This window comes from Atractosteus spatula, assembly GCF_055471065.1.
Source record: "Atractosteus spatula isolate fAtrSpa1 chromosome 10 unlocalized genomic scaffold, fAtrSpa1.hap1 SUPER_10_unloc_1, whole genome shotgun sequence".
In the NCBI taxonomy this organism is placed as follows: domain Eukaryota; kingdom Metazoa; phylum Chordata; class Actinopteri; order Semionotiformes; family Lepisosteidae; genus Atractosteus; species Atractosteus spatula.
Genome location: NW_028296612.1, coordinates 370,638 through 394,980, shown reverse-complemented (window position 1 = coordinate 394,980; position 24,343 = coordinate 370,638). Strand labels below are relative to the sequence as shown.

General features: G+C 42.6%; 3 non-coding genes and 1 pseudogene across 3 annotated transcripts; all 4 read left to right on the top strand.

Annotated features, from left to right (window-relative positions):
• The first annotated feature begins 8,089 nt into the window (after nucleotides 1–8,089).
• On the top strand, nucleotides 8,090–8,208 carry LOC148813275 (5S ribosomal RNA). Its single transcript, XR_016086260.1, has one exon. It is a non-coding gene; the product is annotated as a 5S ribosomal RNA (ribosomal RNA).
• A 537-nt stretch (nucleotides 8,209–8,745) lies between these two features.
• Nucleotides 8,746–8,864, top strand: LOC148813274 (5S ribosomal RNA; annotated as a pseudogene).
• A 537-nt stretch (nucleotides 8,865–9,401) lies between these two features.
• On the top strand, nucleotides 9,402–9,520 carry LOC148813273 (5S ribosomal RNA). Its single transcript, XR_016086248.1, has one exon. It is a non-coding gene; the product is annotated as a 5S ribosomal RNA (ribosomal RNA).
• A 537-nt stretch (nucleotides 9,521–10,057) lies between these two features.
• On the top strand, nucleotides 10,058–10,176 carry LOC148813272 (5S ribosomal RNA). Its single transcript, XR_016086259.1, has one exon. It is a non-coding gene; the product is annotated as a 5S ribosomal RNA (ribosomal RNA).
• The last annotated feature ends 14,167 nt before the right edge of the window (nucleotides 10,177–24,343 follow it).

The following is a 24,343-nucleotide window of genomic DNA, read 5'->3' as shown; positions in this document are numbered from 1 at the left end:
ATACTGTACATCAGAAAAGTACCTGAACTTGACTGGTTTATATTCAGTTATGTGCATTGGGAACGAAAGGGAGACTTAGATGGATTTTATTAGGGTTTTAGGAATCAGAAAATTTATTTTTACACGTTTATGCCTACGAGCAGAAATAACTTCCTGCTTTCAGCGCTTTTTTTGTTTCTGCTTGTAACCTCGAACAGAGAAACCCAGTACTGACTCACAGAAACACCCCGGAGTTTCTGTGTTTCTGGGATTTAAGAGGGATGTATGCAGCGGTGTTACTAGTCTGGAAGGAGGAGACGCGCATTCCGCACGGGGAGCGTAGAGCAATGAGCCGCACCTGCTGCGCGCTGAGTCCTGTCCTATATAACCGCTGAGCACGGATACACAGAGTCTTCAGCCAGTGTTGGAGATTTATGATTTCAATGTTTTTTTTTCCTTTTGAGCAGAAGATGGATTTCTTCCTCTAGTTAAAGTTATTGGAGTTGTGGTTACTGTGCAAGACCGTCGGGAATAGCGCTTTTATTTATTTTTTATCAAGCAGTCTCCTGTATACTGTACGTGAAATAAAGATAAGAGTGCTTTCTTGATACTTCACAAGAGTATACATAATTTACGAGCTGTATTAAAAAAAATGAACTGGAAGAAAAGCAATAGGGCTGGAGTTTATAGACTGTGATGCAAATACGAGAGTAGGAGAGGAGGGGACTAGTTCAGGAGCACAACCGGCCCTCTCCTGCCCATTCTCCCACCAGGGTCTGTTGTAACCCAGTGTGAAATTCAGCTCCTTGCAGTTCAGCTTTTGATCACTCAGCTGCTTTGCCCTGGGAATATGGGGCAAATAAAGGAGATAGCAACCAGACTAGAGGGAGAGTTTTTATTCCTAAGGGATGACTTGTTTTACAACAGCAGACAACTTAAAGAAACAAAAACCTCTGTTCTGCTGCTCCAGGTTGGTTCCACTGGGAACAAGTGTGGCCAGGAGCTCATGAACAGTAATTAGGGGTTGTTTCCACAAGGGGGGCTGGAGTAAGTTAGATGTCAAGGGCAATAAAACTCATTAGACCTAATTGACCAGTTAAAGTGAGTTGTTCTGCTTTCTGCACAGAAACCAGTGCTCTCTTCTCAATGTGTGGGTGAGTCTGTCAGTGATATAACAGCTAGGCAGGACTGCCACTGTGGTCTATTTCATCACCTGTGACCCCATCTTCCAAAGACAATAGTCCAATCTAGCATAGAGTGTCCCGGACTGCTCCGTCAGTGACAGTGAGAGGTTTATCTTGTCTCTTGTTCCGCCAGAATGTAACAAATAGTGACCCCTTAATGGAGGAAACTTTAGCTTTTGTGGGTAATTATACCACTTGACAATGTTACAGGTGTTGGGGGGGGGGGACCCCTAGTGATCCCACAGTCTCACATAGACAATGGCCAGTCTACACAAACCTCCAGTCAACACAGCCCTGACCCCTGTTATGTCACCCAGGTCTACACTGTGAGACAATGATTATTTAGGAAAATTGTAAGGAATGCATTCCAAAGCAGTCAATGGAAGTATGGAATTAAAATAGTCAAGTCTTGATAAATAGAGTATATTATCTATTTATTATACCTTTACATTGTAACAAAAACAAATTTCAAGTCCATTATGAGCACACACAGCATATTAAAGATGGGTCTCTGCACTGTAAAGGAATCTCAGTTCACTTATAAAAACTTTAGCTAATAAACCTGAAATGTCATTTCTTTTACTGCTTGTTCTTTAAGGTACTAACTCATTGACATTATGTAGATTAAAATAAGACATGTTCACAAAGAAAAAGCATTTATCACAAATGTATCATGCCAAATAAACTCTAGTAATCAAGAGCAATTAAGAAAAGGAAACAAAACCATCTTTTGAGGATGCCAGATAGAAATGTAAACACACACTCACACGTGGGGCCAATCTTACCAGAAATCAATTAACCCACCAATGATCTTGGACTGATGTCTGAAAACCAGAGCAAACAGTACAATATTAAGGTACTAAAGCTATTAGTAGAACAGATCTAGCTTCTCAACATAATACTTATGTCTGAACTTCATTGAATAGTGACACTTCAATCTTTCATATTCAATATTTTTCACAAAATCAACAGCTGAGAACAGACCGCCATATACCTTTATCCAGTGGTTTTCAGAGCAGAGACATCCGTGTGGGCAAGAGTTCTTTCCCTGAGGTCCACTGCACGTCAGCTAGCCACGTTCTGGCTGGGTCGTGTGTACTCCTGGGAACGTCGCCTGTAATGAATATTGGGGACTTTGTACAAATGAATAATGTGAGCATATTAATATGATTTGTGTTGAAGCCAAACATAGACAATCACTGTTAAAACTTGAATTCAACCTCCAGTGTCTGCTTTTGAAATGCTGATCATCACCCGTCTTCTGGCTTCTAGATGCACGTGTTAATGGATATTTCTTGTCTTCTTTTTTTTCCCCCCATATTTCTGTATCATTAAGTACTTCTGGGTCATTTCATGTACCTCGTGGCATCTTGGCTGGTGGTGAATGGCAGGCAGCTGCTCTAAAAATAACATGCCTATTAATATGATGTTGAAGACAAAACCAAAACAATACAACTTTGTTTTGCACTTTACAATTTATCACAAGCTTGTCATATTTACAGTCATCGACTGATTTAGGCTGCTGTTCCTGTGAAAAATGTCCTTTGTTTAAGAAAGATTCAATTTAAAATCTTTAGGTTTTAAATATAAACCACTGGCAATATGGTAATCACTTTTACAACTTTTAAGAAGTTGCAAGATCCATATCCCTTCCTTATGAACTTGAACTTTATTGCCATATGTAACCGGTACTGGTACAATGGAATTCTTACTCACAGAAAGTCTCTCGATTGTAAAACAAGTGTAAAAAACAAGACAAAGTGCAAACAGTGCATCAAGACAATGTACAAACAATAGACAATGTGCAAGTAAACATGTAGACAGTTTGAATGTAAACAATACAGACGTGTAAACAATGACTGGAGATGTGCAATAGATAAGAAATCATAAAGAGGTAGATGGTGATGGTGTAGGTGAGGTCCGAGGGGGATGGCTAAATGTGTTCGCCAGTCTCACTGCTTGTGGATAGAAGCTATTGAAGAATCTAGTGGTAAGTGTCCGTATGCTCTTATATCTCTTGCCTGAGGGCAGTGGGGTGAAGAGCTCCTGCCCGGGGTGGTGACTGTCCTCTGTGATGGCCAGAATTCTACCACGGCAGCGGTCCTCATAGAGCTGTTTAATCTCGGTGAGACCGCAGCCGATGATCTTCTGGGCCATATTGACCATTCTCTGCAGTGCCTTTCTTTCTCGCGAAGAGGTGTTGCCATACCACACGGTGATCCCGTTGGTGAGGACGCTCTCGATGGTGCAGCGGTAGAAGTTCACCAACACATGTATTGGCATCCCCCATCGCTTGAGGCACCTCAAGAAATAAAGGCGCTGCTGAGCCTTCTTCATGATAGAGTCAGTGTTCACAGTCCAGGTTAGATCTTTAGAGATGTGAATTCCTAAAAACCTAAAGCTGGTGACTGTTTCCACTTCCATTCCATCAATACTGAGTGGGCTGTGAGTGTATGGCCTGTGTCTCCGAAAGTCCACTATTAGCTCTTTCGTTTTCTTTATGTTCAAGTCCAGGTTATTGCTATGACACCACCTAAGCAGCTGTACAACTTCATCCATGTAAGTGGACTCGTCATCATCACTGATCAGTCCTATTATAGTGGTGTCATCGGCAAACTAAATGATGCGGTTGTTGCTGTGTCTTGCTGTGCAGTCGTGAGTAAATAGGGAGTACAACCTTGGACTCAGACAGCAGCCTTGTGGGGTTCCAGTGCTCAGGGTGAGTGGTGTTGATGTTTTATTGCCTATCCGCACCACCTGTGGTCTCTCGATAAGAAAGTCCAGCAGCCAGTTGCAGACAGAGTTGCACAGACCTAATCCCCTGAGCTTTGTCACCAGTTGACTGGGTATGATGGAATTGAATGCTGAACTGTAGTCCACAAACAGCATTCTCACATACGAGTTCTTAGTGTCCAGGTGTTCCAAGGCTGTATGCAGAGCCAGGGAGACAGCATCATCCACTGATCTGTTGTTCTGGTAGGCGAACTGCAAGGGGTCCAGGGACTCTGTGATGGAGGAGTTGATGTGTGACAACACCAGCTTCTCCAGGCATTTCATCACCACAGATGTTAATGCTACTGGGCGGTAATCATTCAGGCATGTCACTTTTGCCTTTTTGGGGGTTGGAACAATAGTGGTTTTTTTGAAGCAGGTGGGGACCATGGACTGTGACAGGGAGGAGTTAAAGATGTCCGTAAGCACTGTGGTCAGCTGGGCTGCACATGTCCTTAGGACTCGAGGTGGTATCCCATCAGGCCCTGCAGCCTTACGGATTTTCACCCTGCTCAGAGTCTTCTGCACGTCCTGCTCTGAGAGTTTCAGAACAAACTCGCCCTGCACACTTGGGGTCTTCTCAGCATTGCCCATGTTCAGAGCATCAAAGCGGGCATAGAAATGGTTCAGCTTGTCAGGCAGGGATGCCTTGTTCGTGTCAATCTCCTGGCTGCAGCCCTTGTAGCCTGCGATTGACTGTAATCCCTGCCACAGCCTCCGGGTGTCAGCGCACTGCGTTTCAAGCCGCACTCTGTAGCTCTGTTTGGCGCGTTTTATGGCTTCCTCTAATGCATACCGTGATTTCTTGTACAGCTCTTTGTCCCCCGATTTGAACGCGATGGATCTATCTTTTATTTTATTGCGAATGTCGTTGTTGAACCACGGTTTCTGATTGGGAAATGACCTAATTTTCATTTCTGGTACACAAATGTCGGTGCAGTATTTAATATAGCTGGTGACCGCGTCCGTATACTCATTTAAATCTGTGTCGGGAGCTCTGAATGCGTCCCAGTCTGTACTATCAAAGCAGTCTATTAACTTGCTTTCCGCCTCCTCAGACCAACAACGCACTGACCTGTTCGCAATGGGGGAGGTCTTCAGCTTCTGTTTGTACTCAGGAAGCAACAGGAGAGCGATGTGGTCCGACTTACCGAAACTCGGTTTGGGAAGCGCTTTGTATGCTCCTTTTATTGTTGTGTAGCAGTGATCCAAAATATTGTCTCCTCTTGTCGGTACTGTGACATGCTGAATGTATTTTTGCAGTACTTTCCTCAGAGTGCAGTGGTTGAAGTCGCCAACTACAATTGAGACGGCTTCTGGGTGGGAGTTTTCGTGCTTGTTGATAATGTCGTGGAGTTCGCTATGTGCTGCTTCCACGCAGGCTTGAGGTTGAATGTAAACGGTTGTGATGATAGTGGCGGAAAACTCCCTCGGCAAATAAAAGGGTCGACATTTTATGGTCAGGTGTTCTAGATTCGGCGAGCAGGATTTAGAGATTACCTTCACGTCGGTGCACCACTTGCTGTTGACCAGGAAGCAGACGCCTCCTCCTTTGTGTTTGCCGGTTGCTTGGTGGTTTCTGTCCATGCGGTAAATGGTGAACCCCTTTGGCTGGATGGCGGTGTCCGTGACGCATGCATTCAGCCAGGTTTCCGTGAAGGCATAAACACAGCAGTCCCTCAGGTCCCTTTCCGCATTGATCCGACAATGTAGCTCATCTACCTTTTTGTCCAGTGACTGAACATTAGCTAACAAAATAGACGGCAGCGGTGGTCTGTGCGGACGCCTTCGTGGTCGCGCTAGTACGCCGCCTCGTCTCCCCCGGCGTCTGCCCACCTGTTGTTGTTGTTTGCCGCATCTTTGTCCGATCCAGCAGGTGGGGTCCGGTACGTGAAAAAAGTTGTTTGATGACATTAAGGAGTCTGTCCTCAGGTTTAAAAGCGTTTGTCTATCATAAGTAATGACAGACATTGAGCGTCCAACACAAAACAAGAGTATTAACGTATAAATAAACATTAAAACAGACACACAACGAGAGAGGTTTCTGTAAACCGTCGCCATCTTTCCATCTTTTCTTATATCCTTGCTGATGAGAATGAGAAATGCTATTTTCAAGACATTAACACGAATATAATTTTTACATTAATTCCAAGATACAAGAAAATGAATATCTTCAAAATATGCACTTTAATATACTTACTTAGTTTCTTTTTTGGAAATGGTCAGTGAACCAACCACTCCAGAGCTTGTCCTTCACCTTGAAATTATTTCCTGGAAATGCTGTAATCACAGAGGAGCTCTTCTCCCCTCAACAATGTCCCTTTTTGTCACAGACAGAATTATGACAGACTGTTCGTTGATTATAAATGACTTTCTTACAGCCCTTACATTGTCTTTTCTCTTTGATTGATTTATCCATCTTCCGATTTGCCTCCTTATCCGGGAGGCAGGCTCAGTGTTTTTCACGAGCATCAATGCACAGTTTTTGTGCAGGTTCATCTGAAAAGAAAAGACATCTCATGTCTCTCTCTGTCATCTGTGAGCTTCAGCAGTTGTCTTTGTGATGACCTTGCCATTGTAATCACACACCACCTCTCCCTTCTGGAAACACCTGGAAGTCACAAACTTCTACCCCTTCACAATGTAGTGTGCTCTCACGAGGCACCAGTTCTGTAGGTTTTGGGCATTTACGGGGACAATTATTAATTGTAGCCATAAATTACAAAGTTGATTCTTTTGATGGCTTTAGAATCCAACCATGCGATATAACTCAAACAACGCACACACACAGGTACTAATACACGAGCATACATTTATTAATACATAGAATATGCATGTAAACCTAACAGATCTTATCGAGAGGGTTATCAGAATACAAAAGGTATATATTCAGTCAGTTACGAAGAGTTACATATATCAAGAGGACATACGTTCAGTATATCATTCATTGAGACCGTTTCGTAAATGAACTTGGTTATAACTTCTACATTAGATACTCAAAACAAGTACATAACTCTTAGGAATTAAATTGATATCAACTGGTTGGGATAACAATTGAATTCTCGAGCAGTAATGCATTGAAGTTGAATACTCATCCAATCTCTGGGGATTCAGATCTCCTGCGGGCTCTCTGGCTCCGTGCCAGGCTGTGCTGTGCTGCAGATGCTCACTGACCGGCTAGTTAGTGTTGGCTTTAACTAGCAAAGTTTGTGCACAGGAGAAAAGATGACTGTGGGTCCCAGCAAGTCAGGAAGAGGACCGGTTCATTCCTGATGAAGCGCTAGTTCTGAATAGTGATTCAGCTGTCCACAGTTCCGATCTGTTCACAAGGCTTGCTGCTGGTGCTTACCTCAGGTGGATCCTCTGCTTACTCTCTGGCAACCTCCGCTCTAGACTCTTAGAACAAAGGAAAGTTCTGGCACTCGGACACACTGGCCGTTCCGTGGTTGTCCGGGCTGAGTCTCAGGATGGTCAGGAGGCGCACTGCGAGAATGTCCTGCCCTTGGGAGCCTTTTGCTCCTGGGCCGTCCTGCCCTGGAATTCTCCTTTGAATTCCCTTTAGAAAAGTCCAGGAAATAGTCTCTCAGGCCCTCTGTGTTGCCTGTTTTTACCTGGAGGAACTTCAGCTCGTTCATTGGCTGAAAGTTCCATGGGCATCAGAGTCCCACGTGGGTTACTCGGCCCTACCAGTCCCTGATTGGTTGATCAAGGTGAGATGTGAGTCACTTACTCCTGACACTTAGGAATGCAGTCCAGATGTCCATCTGGCACACCCTAGACAGATAGGCGCCAATGGATGACCATTGATCATGATAGCTAGGCTTAGCTAAGTACATCCCCATTTGGGAGCTGTCCCTTATCAAAAGAAAACATCTTTAAATCAGCCTGCATGAATAGTTTCTCTGTGGCTGCACCACAGAGATGAACAGAGAGATGGGGCCTCATTAGAAAAAGCACAGCAACACTTAATTCTGTCTTATTAACAACCATTGCCGCTACAAGTGAAAGGCTGAAGTGAAATAGAGCGGGGACGAAGGCAGTGAAGAGAGAGAACGTGGGAAGAAGAGAAAAACGCAAGGGAAATAAAGCAGCGTCGTAAAAGAGGTGACGGAACTGTCCTCTCTATAAGAAGGGTTCCAGCGAGCCTTGCACTCGCTTACGGCCACACCCCCTTGAGCACGCCTGATCTCGTCTGATCTCGGAAGCTAAACAGGGACGGGCCTGGTTAGTACTTGGATGGGAGACCGCCTGGGAATACCAGGTGCTGTAAGCTTTTAAGCGCAGGAGGCGCCCTATCCCTGCTCGCTCGCTCATTCCCCTGTTCACACGTGCAGTGCGGCTTGTCCGTCTGTTTATTTGTCAGCTTTGGCGAGACACGGGTGCTTGTGTATTAGCGTGAGCGTTTTTTATTCTGATCGTGAACAGTTTTACAAGTCCGCAAAGGATCGAGGAAAGGTTTATCGCCAGCTGAAAAGAGACACAGCGCTTCGGCTGTGGAGACTTGTTCGGCTGGCGTTCGGGGAGTCCCGTTTTTCAGAATTGTATTGAGATCGTTTTCCACAGAGCTCAGATGTCAAAGCACAGCAGCAGCTCTCCACAGCGATCCTCTATAGCGCCCTTTCTCCCGCAGCTCCGTCCTCATTGGAAGGAAGCAAGAGTGAAAGGCTGAAGTGAAATAGAGCAGGGACGAAGGCAGTGAAGAGAGAGAACGTGGGAAGAAGAGAAAAACGCAAGGGAAATAAAGCAGCGTCGTAAAAGAGGTCACGGAGCTGTCCTCTCTATAAGAAGGGTGCCAGCGAGCCTTGCACTCGCTTACGGCCACACCCCCTTGAGCACGCCTGATCTCGTCTGATCTTGGAAGCTAAACAGGGATGGGCCTGGTTAGTACTTGGATTGGAGAGGGCCTGGGAATACCAGGTGCTGTAAGCTTTTAAGCGCAGGAGGCGCCCTATCCCCGCTCGCTCGCTCATTCCCCTGTTCACACGTGTAGTGCGGCTTGTCCATCTGTTTATTTGTCAGCTTTGGCGAGACACGGGTGCTTGTGTATTAGCGTGAGCGTTTTTTATTCTGATCGTGAACAGTTTTACAAGTCCGCAAAGGATCGAGGAAAGGTTTATCGCCAGCTGAAAAGAGACACAGCGCTTCGGCTGTGGAGACTTGTTCGGCTGGCGTTCGGGGAGTCGCGTTTTTCAGAATTGTATTGAGATCGTTTTCCATAGAGCTCAGATGTCAAAGCACAGCAGCAGCTCTCCACAGCGATGCTCTATAGCGCCCTTTCTCCCGCAGCTCCGTCCTCATTGGAAGGAAGCAAGAGTGAAAGGCTGAAGTAAAATAGAGCGGGGACGAAGGCAGTGAAGAGAGAGAACGTGGGAAGAAGAGAAAAACGCAAGGGAAATAAAGCAGCGTCGTAAAAGAGGTGACGGAGCTGTCCTCTCTATAAGAAGGGTGCCAGCGAGCTTTGCACTCGCTTACGGCCACACCCCCTTGAGCACGCCTGATCTCGTCTGATCTCGGAAGCTAAACAGGGATGGGCCTGGTTAGTACTTGGATGGGAGACCGCCTGGGAATACCAGGTGCTGTAAGCTTTTAAGCGCAGGAGGCGCCCTATCCCCGCTCGCTCGCTCATTCCCCTGTTCACACGTGCAGTGCGGCTTGTCCGTCTGTTTATTTGTCAGCTTTGGCGAGACACGGGTGCTTGTGTATTAGCGTGAGCGTTTTTTATTCTGATCGTGAACAGTTTTACAAGTCCGCAAAGGATCGAGGAAAGGTTTATCGCCAGCTGAAAAGAGACACAGCGCTTCGGCTGTGGAGACTTGTTCGGCTGGCGTTCGGGGAGTCGCGTTTTTCAGAATTGTATTGAGATCGTTTTCCACAGAGCTCAGATGTCAAAGCACAGCAGCAGCTCTCCACAGCGATCCTCTATAGCGCCCTTTCTCCCGCAGCTCCGTCCTCATTGGAAGGAAGCAAGAGTGAAAGGCTGAAGTGAAATAGAGCGGGGACGAAGGCAGTGAAGAGAGAGAACGTGGGAAGAAGAGAAAAACGCAAGGGAAATAAAGCAGCGTCGTAAAAGAGGTGACGGAGCTGTCCTCTCTATAAGAAGGGTGCCAGCGAGCCTTGCACTCGCTTACGGCCACACCCCCTTGAGCACGCCTGATCTCGTCTGATCTCGGAAGCTAAACAGGGACGGGCCTGGTTAGTACTTGGATGGGAGACCGCCTGGGAATACCAGGTGCTGTAAGCTTTTAAGCGCAGGAGGCGCCCTATCCCCGCTCGCTCGCTCATTCCCCTGTTCACACGTGCAGTGCGGCTTGTCCGTCTGTTTATTTGTCAGCTTTGGCGAGACACAGGTGCTTGTGTATTAGCGTGAGCGTTTTTTATTCTCATCATGAACCTTATATACTGTATCTCTACATCCCATAACCTTTAACGGCAGGTGCCTGGGTGTGGACATGTTCTGATGTAATATTTAATTTTTAATTTATTAAATAAGTAAACATTTTAGTAAAGTCTGTTATATTGTTAAAATCTATAAGCGTTATAAATATCAATTTTTGCTTGTGCTTATAATTTATCGCTGCTAAATGTGTCTTATTCAATTATTTTAACACTTTTATGACCTATCCACTAAAATATAAAAACCTGCCCTACAACGCTCTTCTCAAAAGATAAAATAAGTTTTACATTTTTTGATTCAATGTAATTTCTTTTCTAGAGAAACACATCATTTGAGGCTTGGGTTGCATGTTAATATTTTTAAGGTTTAAAGACTTTACGTTCACGGTACGTGGAAAATCATTTCAAACTTTTGAAAAGTTGTTGAGAATTTGTCATTGAAATAAGCTTACATATTTTAATTCAAAGTGATTACTTTTCACTCTCGATAAAACACGTGTGATTTTGGGGCGGAGGGATATGGTGGGGCGTTCTAAAACATCACAACCATTTGAAAAATGTCTTGAGCTATGTAGGCATGGTTACAAATGTGGAGTTTATGCTTAAATTAGCCGACTTGCCGGTTTTGAAGTGTGACACCTGAGCTGTCAGGCCCCGATACTGACTGCTGCGAAGATGGCTTCTTTGAGTAGTGAATCATCGGATTCCTCTGCTATGCAAACTGAAGAAGTAGGTTGCTAAAATATTTTTTCTGATAGTGGAATTGTCGTTTCAATCTGCGTTTAGCGTATTTCGTTTTCAACACTTTGTCTTCTTTTTAGCAAAAGCTGACCCAGCACTCAGTGGTGTGTGACAGTGGCTGTCATGTGAACTCATGAAGAGTTGCTACAAATGGTAAATATTAAACCACAGCAAGTTCGAAGCAAACGAAAAACTAACACAAAAGAGGCATTACAATTGTAAATATTTTAGGTAAAAAGCATGCCTATTTATTTTGTTAAGCCTTCCTTTTCTTTTTTCCTTTAATAGAATAACGAAGAGGTCGACGCATCAATCTTCAAACTACCATCAAGCTTGAATGTTTCGTGTCTGTTCATGTGTGTTCGCCAAAATGTGGTTAATGATGATGTTCAACCTAGTTTAGCTAACGATGGCTCTAATGAGCCCGATGCTATGGATCAGATTGTAAAGTCGGTGGTATGTTGCACCTTCAACCATTGTTTAAAGGGGGTTGTGGTTGACGAATGCGCGGCCCGTTTGATTAATCATCCAGGTCAACGGGGTCACACATGCCTAGTTGTCGGGTGCGCGGATGGGTACTGTGGTGTCTCCGGGGGAAAGTTTATGTAAATGAAAGTAGTACTCACACCACACTTTTCTTTCCTGAGTTTCGTGGCTTTTCTTCCTCCAACTATCTTCCAAATACAGTCCGTAATCCGTTCCCTTAATCCTGATCCTATCCGAGTTCCAAAAGTCCGTAATAAAGCCAATCCGCGATGTATCCTTATCCAGTGTCCGTAATCCAAAAACCATAAACCTTTTCTCCTTTCAGTAGTCCGTTATTCTTTAGCCCGATCTTTAACATACACCTCTTTCCTCTCTTTTCCTCCAAACCGCATTCACCTTATCGGCTTCCGCCCTGTTCACTGCCTCCGGGGCACTTATATTTTGGTTCCTGATGCGGCTCAGCTGTGTCTCATTGTTTCTCAGGGTAGACCCTTTCCATGTACCGGTCAGCTGATTCTTTTTGGCAGCCATTTTGCTAAGGTCCATATCTAGTATTTTAAGTAGGTCATTCCGAAAATACCTGTTATGAATGACCCTTCCCCTGGTCATGTTACAGTACAAAGATGTGTTGTTTGCCGCATTAGAAATTTATAAGTGTCTCAGTTTAGCCCGAATTTTATCGGCTGTTCTGTACATCGCCAGTGGCCTGGGTGCCTATACTTTTACAGATGATACTGAGCGGAGTATAAAGCACTTGCTGAGAAAAATAATTGACGACCGCTCGCCATATGAGTATGTACGCTCCTTACTTGTAAAGGTAGATGGAAAAATACTACACGTGACTTTTGGTGCGTTGCAAAACTTATTTTATACTTATTTATACTTATTTTTACAGAAAAGAAAAAAGATCTATGTAAAACCAGGGCTGTGAAATACTCGCAATGTGAATAGAGCTTTCACTCTGTTTTACAGACACAGGTGTGCCATCGTGAGAAGAATGAAAAATTTCGAATGTATATGTAAGAATTCTTACAAAAAGTGCTTTACACTCTTCTTTCTGCAAAGCTTGAAATAAAAATCAATTAACTGAATGCTAATGTCCTTGAATTTGTTAAAGAGATAGATGTGCATGTAAAGAACATGAGTGAAATTACTGCGATTCTGATGTTTTCAGATCAGAAACTGAAGCCTGGCGGATTCAGCGGTGTGTATTCCAAAACTACAACGTATTTTACATAGAACCTGTGGTAACACCGTCCCTCTGATCACTCAGGCTAATTTATTTGCTCTGTTAGGGTCGCCCAGTTCGGTGTTCACGGCTATAGAAATGGCGAGAGAAAGGGCGTTATGAATGCTTTTTCAGATGCTGCTGAGTTTCTGAACAATGTTGGGGCGATAGCTACAACTAATTTTCTGCACCAACATTTAATTGGCGATTGCAAGCAGTAGTCTGTAATGTGTGTGAAAAGTTTAAAAGTGTATACTGGGATGTTTCTGTAATTTAAAACCTACTGATGAAATAAAGTGGTTCACATTTCACATGCTATTTGTCCTGCGAGTTCTTTCTGTGACACTTTACTCAGTCAGTCAGTCAGTCAGTGTGCGTGTGTGCGTGCGTGCGTGCGCTCACATCCCAGAAACTCGCGGCACTCACCAGACTTCCCACACCGCCGATTCCCTAGGGTTATAATAGATTGCATTCAAACCTGCAGCAGACATGATCACCTTCCATCCCTCGTTGCTAATACGCTCTTTCACACACTTATTTATAAATCGAAGGGGATGCGGTGGTGGGCATTTGGACCCTGAGGCCTGGGGCTGCTAGGGGTGGAAGGCGGGACAACAACACTCATTATGACACACCATTGGCTCTCGAGGGGGCGGGACATCCGCCCATAACATTGCACCATTGGCCGATAAGGGGGCAGGACATCTGCCCATGGCGGCCTCCCATTGGCTGAAAAAGGGGGCGTGGTACCTGTCAAAATGTTTGATGAAAGGTGTCGCTTTATTCTACTCCCGGGCCAAAAACAGCCCTCGGATCATCAACTCAATCAGGAACTCCCAGTCTCACAACTGCATTCCCTCGGTGCTTCCCTACCACCCTAACCCAATTTCTATCCCCAGGACCATCATTAACAATGACTACATTTTACAGGACGATCCCTCCATTGGTACTCTTTTTTCCGACCGCCCAATCATCTCTTATCGCTGACCACCACATAAGCTTCTTGTTCACAGCTCCCTCACACTCAGCACCTTCCCCTGCAATAGCACTCGCTGCATCACTGGCAAATACATATCTAACGACATTCGGGGCATCACAGGACAATTCCAGATAACCCTGACAACATCCTGTATCTCATTTACTGTATCTCTTGCAAAAAATGCCCAGCTATCTACATTTGGGAAACCGAAAGGAGACTAGGAGAATGCTTCAGAGAACATATTAGGGCTGGGAAGGTTAAAGATTTCTCCAAGCCCATAGTTTTTCTTTTCACCTCAAATAGCCAGGATCTCTCAATGACTGACTTATTTTAATGTAATCTTCTCTATTCTCTTGCAGGTTTTGACTTCACACCTTTCTTCACCTCTCTCCATTTTGCACTTCCTGTGTGGCCTCTCTGCTGCTCCTGCCTCCTCCCCTCTCCCAGCTTTTGTTCTTCTGTGCTATTTAATCTTTGTAATCTGCCCTGTCTTTCTCACACCTGAAGAAGGCTTCACAGCCGAAACATTGAGTTTTCTCTCTTCTCTTTTCAGTATGGAATAAACCTATTACTTGTTCCTTTGCAGACTACACATGCTGACATAGTTTAGTTCAGGTGGGTAGCTGCTTCAATATACATTTGTAAATGTCAATTTAAAACTGTAAAAATAGTAAGATTGTAACTCCACTTTAAAACGTGGCAAGAAATAGACACATGGGAGGCTACACCCTGGAAAGGTCATCAGTCCATCCCAGGGCAAAGATATAAAAAATAAACATATAGGCAGCACATATCAAGCCTTACAAGAAATCATTAACACCCTCAACACACACCACAGGTCCATTAAACTCAAATACACCAAGCATGGTAGCCTGATAGACTTCCTAGACACCACCACATACAAGGTTTCTTCCTTCAACAACACAGACAAACTGGACATCAAGGTATTTTTCAAAGACACATTCACACGGCTTACTGCACAAGGATAGCTTCCACCCAAAACATACTTTAAAAGGACTGGTAAAATCACAACTCCTACACTTCCACAAAATCTGTACACAACAACAAGACTTTGAGGAAGCCAAATACACACTCTTCCCAGCTTTATGCCAGAGAAGATACACACAAAGGTTCCTCAAAAATGTGGCACAAACATTTCTAAATAGAAAAACTCCAGATGACAGAAAAATACCCCTCAACACATCATATTCTCAACTCAGCATAAAAACCAACCAAAAACCATGATATTAGAAAACACAAACATACTAAGGGAGCACAAAATCATATCTGCACACAGAAAAAAACAAAAACCTTCAGCATTAATTAGTCCAAAGCAAGCTAAAACCTGTACACAACAGATCATATACACCAAGAGCCAAACATTTCATAACAGAAAACAATGATCCAAAACAAAGAAACTAAAGAAATCTTCCAGTTGCAAAGGGCACTCTCAGAAAACATCAATAACGCCATCTACAGCATCCAGTGCAAAAAGTGCGGGGTGACCTATGTGGGGGGAACGGGTAACTCCATCCGAACCCAGCTGACACAACACATGTACATCAGGAACCACGGGACTGGAAAGCAACCCCAACTGGACAGAGATAGAAACAAAGAAAAAGGAAAGGGAGTGGATCAAAAGACTTCTTTACACAAGACCTGAACATCAGAAAAACCGGGAGGGTTTTAGTCGTTGGAAGAGAGTGCTCACCTTGTGCCAGATGGTCCCCTCTCGGATAAAATCTGGGAGAAGGAGCTTTGTTCCCCTCTCCTAACTAGCCAGATCCTACAGGGACTGGAACTCTTCACCATACTAACACGCAACAAACAGACGAATAACTGAAACCAATCAGCTATGGAAACTCGCACAGCTTGCACAGTCCTACTAGGGAGGAAAACAAAAGACCCTGATTGCCTATTGAGATGTTAATGGTCCATGCATAATCCCCACCAGGGAAAGCAGAAACTCATTCACCAACTGAAACTGCACCTACTCATACAGAAACGTACAGAAGGAGCACAGACCATAGGATACAAACTAGCCCCCTACAACTACAACACACTGCCCCTTACAAAACAGGATAAAAACAGGCCAGCATGGACACAGTGTCCCAGAACAATGCCTGAAGAAGACCCAGGCAGAAACATAGCGACACACAGAAAGGCAAGATTGTCTTCCTATGGAGCCACAGATTCTACAGAGGTAAAGCTGCCTAACAGTGGAAACCTAACGATGTCAACGAAGCTGTAGGCATTTAAATGGTAAGTATGGATCAATCCAGAGTTGACAACGCACGCAACCGTACGGTCACCCTCCACACTGCCTACACAACAAACATGTCAAACAGACAGGATACCTTCCAACAAGGAACCAGGATCATCTACAAAATGATCCAAACAGTCCACCATTTACAAAACACAGCAGTTTTATTGGACGGGAGAACCGAGCACCCGCCAGCCTACGACAGAAGACCGAGGAACATAAAACCTGCCAAGCCACCCAAACTCACATATTTGAAGCTGGTAAGCAATGCCAAAAATTGGCTTCACACCACACTGCAGATCCTCGAAGAGCAAAATCTGTCATACAACTAGAGGATCTTGAGCTTCCCCACTGGGAGGAAGCTTTCACACTTGCTTCCAACTGATCAAAGAAACATTATGGGAGGAAATTGCAGGACACCACCTTTGGACCCTACAGTACACAAGCTATCAATACTGGGTTAGGGAAGGACACTCGGGCAGATCAAATTATCACAGCAGTTTTTAAATTCTACAACGACTTCTACTGGAAAGACTGCGAACAAGACCAAGTAAGAGTTAAGTTGTTTTATAAAGTCATTAACTTAGAGCAAGGTATAATTCTGATAAAAATACAATAAACAATATGGTGAAGCTATTGGAGAGAAAATTAAGGCTCGGTTAAGAAACTGAAACAGTCTTGACTTGTTCCTTTACACAAAAGTTATTTATTTTCAAAAGAGACCGATGAGGATTCCTCTGGTGTGCAAGACCTGCCTGAAGACATTTGACCAGTTTCCTCTTCACCTAAAGAGGGTGTGTATGAAATGAGCCTCAGCAGAGGAGATCAGCAAGTTCCTTCTCCAGGCCAGGAAGGACTTGTTGAATCACCTGAGAAATGGGCAGGTCGGGGATTGCAAGAGAATAGGGCTCATGTGTGGTGAGAATGTGAGACTGGCGGAATCCATGGACTGTTTTATGTGGAATCCTGAAGACACATCAGCAAGGTAAGATATTTATAATTTATAAGGCTTCTTCTGTTTCATTTCTAACCTTTACCTTTATGTAAGGGTATGTTAAAATGATATACCAGTGGTCCAGATGCCCTGAGCAAGAGGCTGCTGTCCAGGAGGAAGAGATGCCAGAGACTGAAGTGGAAGAGGAAGGGGAAGATGTGAGTTCTGGAGAACTTTCTATTTTTTCCAAATGTATCTTTTGTTTTATACTTGTATTCTAGTTTGTCTTAGAAGTAAAAATGTTTAAATGTGTATTTTGTATTCCTACTGTCCCCCCAGTTCTTAAAAGCCATCAGCAGGCTCTCAGGAAGACGGTGACCCAGGCCGGACTGGACAGAACGCACTCCCTGGATGCTCCTCACCTGGCTGGGTTTAAACAGGACCTTACCAAGGATCTTGGAGTGGCAGATTGCTCTCAGGAGGTATTTATTTTTAAAGGCATTTAAAATTGAGCAGTGATATTTCCATAGCACATGTTTTTACTCCTTAGCTTAAAATTCACCCATGTGAAATCTCAGCCATAAACATAGTGACTCTACATTTGTCAGGTAGAAAATGTTTCCAGATTCCTGTTTTTATGGATCCATCTGCATCTTCCTTAAACTTTGTAAAGGGCCTATCCAAAACAACAATTATTGTAACCAAATGAAGACCACTGGACTGTCTCACCAAATCATTGGTAATTATATTAAGAACATAAACCATTTTCCAGGCTACATCCTAAATGATATCAGTGTGAAAGTAGAGGATCCCAGCCTGGCTAACCTCATCATCAACTTCCAAAGTATCCTAAAGGATATTCAGAAGAAGAACAGTAAGAATATTGCCAAGAGATTACTAAAAATAGGTCATTTTCATTTTAAAACTTCTTTCAGTTGTACTTTTAATCTGAATACAAAAAAAGTTGATGAGTATTAATTTCTCCCACAGATATAGACAGTTGCAGAGTCCAGAACCAAGTACGAAGGATTGCTGGAAGGTGTTGCAAAGTGTTGCAAAGAGAGATGTGTTGCACAGACTGGGCAAGACATCACCTTGCCTGAGCAGCTTCTTGTACTGTATTACCTGCAGGTCTTTCTCCAGCTGAAGCACCTGTAGCACCCAGGGGTGGTAAAGAACATGACAGTAAGAATACTTTCATACAACAAAAGTAAGAAATTACATATATGGGATTTTTACAGTTTGGTGTATTCATTTTTATTTTCTCGCTATTACAGGTTGAGGAATGGGTGCAAAGAAAGTGTTGTTTCAACAAGTGGGCACAAAAATGGTCATAATTCCTATTAAAGAGCACAAAACCTCAAACAACAGCTGGCTTGAGTGAAGAAGAGGAACATGCAAGTTGATGGCTACATTGATATACCCATCCACTCAATTCAGGGTTGTGGTAGAACTGGAACCATCCTGGCAAGCAGTGGATGCAAAGTACTGTATCACCCATAATGTGACACCAGTCCATCACAGGACTCACTCACACCATGGCCAATTTTCATAGAAGCCAATTAAAATCCATGTTAATACCGAACAAAAGACCTCCACCTGCATAGCTCCAATCAAGTACAGTATTTAAGAAAATCTGGAATGTACCTTAATTGCATTTTATTTGTGTTTTATCAGCCGTTTCATCTTTACTTCACTAAACTGCGCTGTACTGCCCAGGTCAGCAGCTGTGAAAGGAGACGGAGAAGATGGACTGGTCAGCCAATGTATCAACAGTGTCTGAAGTGCTTGAGAAGTGGAAGCCCAACACAGGACTGCCACCAAATGGCATGCAAATTAAAAAGTTGATAAAGTATCAAATCTGGGAAGGCCTGAGCATCACTGACGATCCTGTGAAGGGGAAGAAGTTTGTGACTTCCAGGTGTTTCCAGAAGGGAGAGGTGGTGTGTGATTACAACGGCAAGGTCATCACAAAGACAACTGCTGAAGCTCACAGATGACAGAGGGAGACATGAGATGTCTTTTCTTTTCAGATGAACCTGCACAAAAACTGTGCATTGATGCTCGTGAAAAACACTGAGCCTGCCTCCCCGATAAGGAGGCAAATCAGAAGATGGATAAATCCATCAAAGAGAAAAGACAATGTAAGGGCTGTAAGAAAGTCATTTATAATCAACGAACAGCCTGTCATAATTCTGTCTGTGACAAAAAGGGACATTGTTGAGGGGAGAAGAGCTCCTCTGTGATTACAGCATTTCCAGGAAATAATTTCAAGGTTGAAGGACAAGCTCTGGAGTGGTTGGTTCACTGACCATTTCCAAAAAAGAAACTAAGTAAGTATATTAAAGTGCATATTTTGAAGATATTCATTTTCTTGTACCTTGGAACTAATGTAAAAATTATATTCGTGTTAATGTCTTGAAAATAGCATTTCTCATTCTCATCAGCAAGGATATAAGGAAGGGATATGGGACTGCTAAAAAGATACATGATTTTCAGAAGAGTATAGAAGGCAGATAACTATCCCACTCAATTGTTACTGCAAAGAAATGCAACAGTGTAAACAAAAAGGTGAACCATTCTTGAAACTTATTGATAGAATCTGAATAGCACGGCATTCCCAAACCAGGCACTGGAGTTTCCTGCAGCGTTAGATGGGTAGTCTCTTGGTAAGAGAGAGATCGACAGAGTACTGGACTTCATGAACGACACCTTTCCAATTCATCGAGAACAGAGCCCACAAGATCTAGAGTCTAGAGAACAATTTCTTACAATATTAGTGGTAGTTTCTGAATGAGTTAAGGACAACATAGTTGTAGAGCTATCTTGCAACTTCTTAAAAGTTGTAAAAGTGATTACCATATTGCCAGTGGTTTATATTTAAAACCTAAAGATTTTAAATTGAATCTTTCTTAAACAAAGGACATTTTTCACAGGAACAGCAGCCTAAATCAGTTGATGACTGTAAATATGACAAGCTTGTGATAAATTGTAAAGTGCAAAACAAAGATGTATTGTTTTGGTTTTGTCTTCAACATCATATTAATAGGCATGTTATTTTTAGAGCAGCTGCCTGCCATTCACCACCAGCCAAGATGCCACGAGGTACATGAAATGACCCAGAAGTACTTAATGATACAGAGAAGAGCATATGGGGGGAAAAAAAAGAAGACAAGAAATATCCATTAACACGTGCATCTAGAAGCCAGAAGACGGGTGATGATCAGCATTTCAAAAGCAGACACTGGAGGTTGAATTCAAGTTTTAACAGTGATTGTCTCTGTTTGGCTTCAACACAAATCATATTAATATGCTCACGTTATTAATTTGTACAAAGTCCCCAATATTCATTACAGGCGACGTTCCCAGGAGTACACACGATCCAGCCAGAACGTGGCTAGCTGACGTGCAGTGGACCTCAGGGAAAGAACTCTTGCCCACACGGATGTCTCTGCTCTGAAAACCACTGGATAAAGTTATATGGCGGTCTGTTCTCAGCTGTTGATTTTGTGAAAAATATTGAATATGAAAGATTGAAGTGTCACTATTCAATGAAGTTCAGACATAAGTATTATGTTGAGAAGCTAGATCTGTTCTACTAATAGCTTTAGTACCTTAATATTGTACTGTTTGCTCTGGTTTTCAGACATCAGTCCAAGATCATTGGTGTGTTAATTGATTTCTGGTAAGATTGGCCCCACGTTTGAGTGTGTGTTTACATTTCTATCTGGCATACTCAAAAGATGGTTTTGTTTCCTTTTCTTAATTGCTCTTGATTACTAGAGTTTATTTGGCATGATACATTTGTGATAAATGCTTTTTCTTTGTGAATAGTCTTATTTTAATCTACATAATGTCAATGAGTTAGTACCTTAAAGAACAAGCAGTAAAAGAAATGACATTTCAGGTTTATTAGCTAAAGTTACTAAGATTCCTTTACAGTGCAGAGACCCATCTTTAATATGCTGTGTGTGCTCATAATGGACTTGAAATTTGTTTTTGTCACAATGTAAAGGTATAATAAATAGATAATATACTCTATTTATCAAGACTTGACTATTTTAATTCCATACTTCCATTGACTGCTTTGGAATGCATTCCTTACAATTTTCCTAAATAATCATGGTCTCACAGTGTAGACCTGGGTGACATAACAGGGGTCAGGGCTGTATTGACTGGAGGTTTGTGTAGACTGGCCATTGTCTATGTGAGACTGTGGGATCACTAGGGGTCCCCCCCCCAACACCTGTAACATTGTCAAGTGGTATAATTACCTACAAAAGCTAAAGTTTCCTCCATTAAGGGGTCACTATTTGTCAGTCACTATCAGTCCGGGACACTCTATGCTAGATTGGACTGTTGTCTTTGGAAGATGGGGTCACAGCTGATGAAATAGACCACAGTGGCAGTCCTGCCTAGCTGTTATATCACTGACAGACTCACCCACACATTGAGAAGAGAGCACTGGTTTCTGTGCAGAAAGCAGAACAACTCACTTTAACTGGTCAATTAGGGCTAATGAGTTTTATTGCCCTTGACATCTAACTTACTCCAGCCCCCCTTGTGGAAACAACCCCTAATTACTGTTCATGAGCTCCTGGCCACACTTGTTCCCAGTGGAACCAACCTGGAGCAGCAGAACACAGGTTTTCTTTTTCTTTAAGTTGTCTGCTGTTGTAAAACAAGTCATCCCTTGGGAATAAAAACTCTCCCTCTAGTCTGGTTGCTATCTCCTTTATTTGCCCCATATTCCCAGGGCAAAGCAGCTGAGTGATCAAAAGCTGAACTGCAAGGAGCTGAATTTCACACTGGGTTACAACAGACCCTGGTGGGAGAATGGGCAGGAGAGGGCCGGTTGTGCTCCTGAACTAGTCCCCTCCTCTCCTACTCTCGTATTTGCATCACAGTCTATAAACTCCAGCCCTATTGCTTTTCTTCCAGTTCATTTTTTTTAATACAGCTCGTGAATTATGTATACTCTTGTGAAGTATCAAGAAAGCACTCTTATCTTTATTCCCGACGGTCTAGCACAGTAACCACAACTCCAATAACTTTAACTAGAGGAAGGAACCCAGCTTCTGCTCAAAAGGAAAAAAAAAACATTGAAATCATAAATCTCCAGCACTGGCTGGAGACTCTGTGTGTCCGTGCTCAGCGGTTATATAGGACAGGACTCAGCGCGCAGCAGGTGCGGCTCATTGCTCTACGCTCCCCGTGCGGAATGCGCGTCTCCTCCTTCCAGACTCATAACACCGCTGCATACTGTACATCCCTCTTAAATCCCAGAAACACAGAAACTCCGGGGTGTTTCTGTGAGTCAGTACTGGGTTTCTCTGTTCGAGGTTACAAGCAGAAACAAAAAAGCGCTGAAAGCAGGAAGTTATTTCTGCTCGTAGGCATAAACGTGTAAAAATAACTTTTCCGATTACTAAACCCCTAATAAAATCCATCTAAGTCTCCCTTTCGTTCCCAATGCACATAACTGAATATAAACCAGTCAAGTTCAGGTACTTTTCTGATGTACAGTATCTGAATAGTTCTGGCGCGGCTGTTGTAACAAAGATACTTACGAACTTTTTTTTCATACGAGCTCTTGCCGTTTTTAAAATGAATATTTTTTTGAATTCGCTAAATCACACGAAACACCAGCATCACTTATCATAAGCATCTGACCAATTACATTCCTAAATGTTAAACCCATTTAGCATTTATTTTTAACTTGTTTTTTTTTAAATTACACACCTGTTAACTTAGTCCGGATCGCGGTCACCGAGGACCACTCCTGTCTCCCCAGATGACACTTATTATTTTTAAGATAAACGCGAGATAAACAACGTTTGTTTGAAACCGCTCCACAAATTTTCTCACATGCACGTATTCTCAAATATCACCACAACAAAATCATAAAGTTTGTTTCCACAGACATGACACTATTATGCAATAAACCAATAAATTAATGAACTAGCAGAATCCCAATAAAAACACCCGATCACCTGGCCAGCCCAGCATGTCAATATCATACATTTTTTCCAACAAAACCGCAAAAGCAAAAACCAGCATATATATATATCCCATGTTTTTACCTTATTCTGGAGCATGATATATATCCAAAATAACCCAGACTAGTTTATCTCAAGAGCTAGAGACTAGTAAACGTTACTGATTACGTAATAAATGTTTGAAGAGCGAGCGCCAGAAATAAGGCGATTTGATTGGTAAAAACCGCTGTCATTCTTTGTATTTTCAGCCATTCAGAGCCCTTAGGGGGTGAGACTTCCTCTAGACGCTTCAGGCTGCATTTTTAGCTGTCAATCATTGACTCAGAAGGGATAATCAATCAGTTTTTTATCAGTTTCTTATCAGTGCTCCTTTTTTTCACACCAGAAGGCAACTCTGAGGTTTTTTTTTCATTGCATAACAGCAGGTAAAGGCTCTCTTGCAGTGTCTTAAGGTTTTTATAGCAATTGCAATGGTTTTTATTCTTATTATTTTCAATATTTTTATGATTTTTTATTATAGGCGTGAAATTTCATTCCAGGTCCAGTCTTCACAAAACATGATGTAGAATTTTTTCTAATTGATCCATTTGTCCCAAATTTTTATCCAAGCTAGTAGCCACCTAGAACAAGGTTTTCAAATCATTCCCAGGCCCTTGACATGCATATAGTTGAAAACTCTGACCTCTGAAGACCAAAAAAAAATGTTCGCCAGCTGTTTTTTTTGTTTTATTTTCATATGTTTGTCTGCTGAGTGGACACATTAAGAAATATAAGAAATTTGACTATTCACACTCAAAGCCAAGGGGGCTAGCTTCAATTTAAGACCTGAACCAGGCTCCTGCTATGTTCTGCTGCAGAGATATAACAAATGTTTAAGGGGGAGGAAATTCCAGGTGGACATTGGCTAAATATGTCACTGGTAGTAAAAGGTTAAGTATTCTTGCCATTTTTAGCATATTGTAAGTGGATTTTTTGCAAACATTTTATTTTTTAAATCACATGAAACACAATCAACCCATTGTAACTTCACATTGATAATTCCTGAGCTTTATAACTGTGTATTATTTCTTTTTACCTTGTTTTAATATTTTTTTTATTATTTTTGCATTTTACAGAGCTTTTTAATATATTGTGAGCATTTTAGTGTCATTTTAAAATAGGACTATCAATGCTCCTGACTTTTAAACCTGTATTTATTCTGACATTATTATCTCCACCTGCAGATGAGGGAGGTATTTGATCTTAAATTTGTTGATTTGGGGGGAAAATATACATTCATTTCCTTGTATGTATCACCAGTGGGAAAATTGGCATTTTTGGATGAATTGCAATCTTTACTGCAAGGCCTTCAGACTGATATAGAAATGACTGGAGATTTAAATGAC